Source organism: Tiliqua scincoides, chromosome 1 (genome assembly GCF_035046505.1).
Source record: "Tiliqua scincoides isolate rTilSci1 chromosome 1, rTilSci1.hap2, whole genome shotgun sequence".
Taxonomy (NCBI): Eukaryota; Metazoa; Chordata; class Lepidosauria; order Squamata; family Scincidae; genus Tiliqua; species Tiliqua scincoides.
Genome location: NC_089821.1, coordinates 55,404,494 through 55,409,040, shown reverse-complemented (window position 1 = coordinate 55,409,040; position 4,547 = coordinate 55,404,494).

Below are 4,547 nucleotides of genomic sequence, written 5' to 3'. Positions count from 1 at the left end.
ACTACACCTGAAACCTGTGAAGTCAATGGGAAAAGTCACCACTGACTTGAGTTTCTGCAACAATGGGAAGGAAGCCCTAAAGCCAGTGCCTCCTTCCTTTTCCCCTTGATCTCCCCCATGCCAAGGGCAATACTGGTAGGCAATGCTGCCATCACAGAGACATAGCCAGGCAGAGAGAGACAATCCTCAAAAACCTCCCTCCGACTTAATCCTCTCAACATCTATCCAATAGCATGCAGTTATTCAAGGAGTTCAACCAACCACGAGCAGATAAAGAGTTAAAACATAAAAAGAATTTATTAAAAATAATAACAACACTGGGAGTTGGATAGTACAAGAAGAAAACAAGCAGCTTTGGAAAATGGTTTGGGGTTGGCAGTCCCCAAGTGTAGATCTGAGCAAAAGTATAAGCAGGAGATTACAGACAAATGTGAAACCAAAATAATTCCCTACTGCCTCTAAATCTCATTGTTCTGAGCTGTACTTACTCCAGTATCAGACTGAGGGGTCCTTCATATCTCTCTGATCTCCAGGGAGGCAGGTAAACACAGATGTGTTCTCTGAGGCAGCCAAGCTGGAACACACAAGGGCATTCTTGGGCTTGACTTTCAGAAACCTGGATTGGATGATGTCATTGCCCTGTCCTCTTGGATGTTTTATAACCACTGAGGTATCCTGACCTACCCACCCACTGATCTGGTCTGGTGGGCTTGGGGGCCCCGCAGACTGGTTCCTGCCAATCCTATCAGTGGGCTGGTGAGGACCTCTCATACTCTGGGAAACCAGAGAAAGAAGACACGGCATATACAGAATAACCTATCTGCCTGGCCCTGTGAGCTTTCTGATTTCAAAGTGTCTTGGGGAAGCCTCTTTCACATCAAAACGAATGCTGAGGCTTTAAACTCCATCATCACACCTCCCTCCAAAACTATAAAGCCTTTGGCTGGTTCCTCACAAACTCGATTGATATTAGTTCACGGGTGGATAAAACGACGAGGCAAAGCACACAGGTTCCACTCCATACGTATCAGGAGATAGGGATACAATTACTCAAGAAAATGGCAATAAGGAAAAAACATCAAAAGAGAAACATTCAAAATAAGCAGGTAACAAGGCGTTTCGTGGGTTATCACAGTTCAAAACAGATTCAAAGCATTCCAGTCTTGGCGATTGGCTACAAGGTGATACACATGAGCAAAGTAAACCATAACAAGCACCAAGAGCATAAGAGTGAACATGAGGTGATCACATGATCTTCGCACATGAGTTAGCCCAAACTGGTTCCAAAGCACAAAAACTTTTACACTGGTTCCTAATTGAATCAAAGCACAAAGCATCAACAGCACATTCAGAATGATCTCTCCCCCCCCCCCCCCCGCCATGGCATCTTCCCCAGCAAGATTGTACACAGACACAGGCAACTTTTATTCAGGTTAAGTAACAGCAAACTTAATTCAGCACACAGGGGCACAGACGGGGTTCATGACCATTGCAGTTGGACTGGCAGTCTCCTTGGAGTGCAGGCGACCAGGCAGGTGCAGCAGTGAAACCAATGGGCAATCTTGCAGGCTGCAAGAGGAAAATGTCCATTCGGAACACTGCCCGGTCCAGTTCGCACTGAAGCAAACTGGCAATCGTGCCCCTCCCAGGAAAAGGACTCTCCTGAGAAGAAAGGGGTTGGGGCTTGAAGCTGGCTCTGCAGCTTCCCGGGACCCTTGATGCAACAAGCATGGCAAGAGAGGTCCCAGAACTTGACTCTTGCTGGAAGCGACAGGGACTGACTGGTCTTCACTCTATGTCTTCTTAGCCACACCAGTCTCTTTGCCTCCCTCACCTCTGTCCACAGCATGTCCCACAACACAGAACGCTGCATCATAGAGGGCACAGAAGTGTTTCTCTGTTGTTCTTCCCCCAGGGGTTTGGACAAATGTGGCTTTGCCAGGGAGAATATCTGGAAGAGGCTTTTCCCTTGGGCTCACCAACAGGGAGTGACCCCTTTCTCCTTTCCTCCTTGGTTTAGAGTTGGACTTCCCCTCTCCCCCCCCCCCCACATGGGCAAAGGAAGGCCTTTTCTTCTCAGCTAGGCTGGATCCCCTGCCAACATGAGCCATGGGTGTGAGGAAACAGCACATCCTCCCCCTTTCCCTTGGGACTCATTTCCCTGGGGCTGAAAGAGTCAGAAGGTGCTCTCCCCTGGGCTTTCTGGGCTGGCTCCCTGCCCAGCTTTGGGAGGTTGCACAGAACTCTCACTCTCTGCATTGTGCCTGCTCAGGAAGGCACACACATCATTTCCCTGGCTCATGGGTGTGGGTGCTTTTGCCTGGGCAGCTCCCACCCATTTCCCTTCCCAGCCTGGGAACGTGAGACAAGACTTCACCTTAGGGTCCACCAGAAGTTCACACTCAGGGGGCTATCTTTGGAACTTCAGCCATGGCTCAGCTGGCTGATAAAAGACTCAGCTGTGATAGACTAACATTCTCACCCCTGGTTCTTTTTGCCCTGCACTTTCTGGCCACTGACCTCAAGCCTCACCTGGCGCTGTCTGGGAATGTCCTCTGGGTTGGGTTGCAACAGTTGTAGAACTGAAACAGTGACCCTTGGTGTCTCTGCTCCAAAGTAACTTCTTAGGCTGAAGCTTTCTCAGAAGAAACATTTGGGGGGAAAGAAAGGAGCAAAGAGAGCTCATTCATCACAGAACTATTAGCCAATATATTCACTACTCTCCTTGCCTGTAATATGGGATAAGGGACCAATACCAATTTTCTCTCTCCCCCTCCCCCTCTCCTGTTCAAGAATACCATATCTGTCTAAGCCCTTGCGTGGTCATTTCTTTCCCCTCCACTTTGCCCATGGATAGTAGAATGGCAAAAGCAGAGACTTCTTCAGGGGTACCTGAGATGGGTCTATGGCTTTGTTGGTCCTCAAGTAGCACATCAGCAGCAGAGCCCTTGCTTACCACCTAGGTGGACTCTACACAAAGAGACAACATCAGGAATGGTATGAGGGGTGGGTCAGATGGGAAACTGGCTGAAAGCCCACCTATTTGGGTCAAATCTTCAACACTCAGTACCAGTGACAGTGCCCAACGTAACATCAGGAGATGGTAGGAGCGCCATGGGGAACCCACAGCAGGGCTTTGCCCCAGAGGCCCTAGCAATCTGTTGCTGGCTCTACAAACCATGAAAGTACATGCCAATTGGTGACCCACACACTTTCTGAGAGCTACGGCCAGCTCAAAGGCAGCGCACATGGATGCAGACAAGGCCAGATCCTAAAAGTACACCCCAGAGGCCTCATTCCATTGCAGTGGTCTCAGAGCATGCTCACCTTGGACTTGGTCAGATCAGAGGCAGTGGCCAGTTTGGGCCTCTAAACCTTGTGTGCTGTAGTAAGCGCCCAACAAGCAATAAGTGTTGCTTGCATCTTGCAGCAGCCATACATAGAGCAAAAATAAAAAAAAATAAAAATAAACCAACCTAGGTTATAAATAACAAGAAAATAACAAGAAAAAAATATATGCTGCCTGTGTTCAACCTGCTAGATCAGGAAGTGTCCCCTATGAAACAGATCAGGATCGACATCATGGTTCCTAGGAGGTTTTAACTTTTGCTATGTTAGGGGATCCTTCAATTCTCCACTTGGCACTAAGTTAACACTAAGTTCTGTGGAACTTATTCCTAAACAAGTACGCAGAGAATTGCAGCAAGGATCTACTGGTCAAAAGGTTTCTTCATCCCAAAGGAAATTCCTTCCAGACTGAGAGATCAGCACTAGTACGGTTGTTCCACCCAGACTGTGGTTGGGATCTGGAGTTTGTTCTGAGTCATCCCATTGAGAAGGAAAGAGCTCAACCTACTGTCACTGTTTACATGGGGGCTGGAATACTGAGGTACGCACCTGTCTGAATTCACTTAAGCAAGTTTAGAAAGATTCTTACCGTAACAGGAAATTTATAGAGGAACGTTAGTCTTTGACATAATTAACGTCATGCAAAATTGGGTACATTGCAAAATTGCCATGTGGTTGCAATACAGAGCACATTGACTGGGGTGTAAATCCCACTGAACTCGGTGGGACTGTCCTCTGCATAAATGTTCTTAGAATTATTTTGCGCGTGTTCTAAATAGTTGTAAACCGCTAAACAAACAGAAGGGCAGGGAACACCTGACTTTTTCTTCTTCTTTCTCTTTTTATTTAGTGGGGAAAGTTCCAAGCACAGTGCAGTTATTTCTTGTCATAACACAACACTACGTGAGCGTGATCCAGATCGCTTGAAAGGAGTCAAAAAGACACTGGAGGTACTCTGGGTTAAGCTCTTAAGCCTCCTTTCCTCTCTCCGACCAAGCTTGTCACTAAATATGCCTCCCCTCTGTAAACAGATGGTCGGCTACTATGGCAATGGGCAGCAACACAACCCCTAAAAGAAACCATATTGAAGATATTGGCTCCGGCAGCACAGTGGCAAGTAGCCATTGCAAGAAGCCAATTTCATGATTGCAGGCGCAGGCGTTGGCATGGAGGCAAAACAGGTCATCGGCATGTCGGTG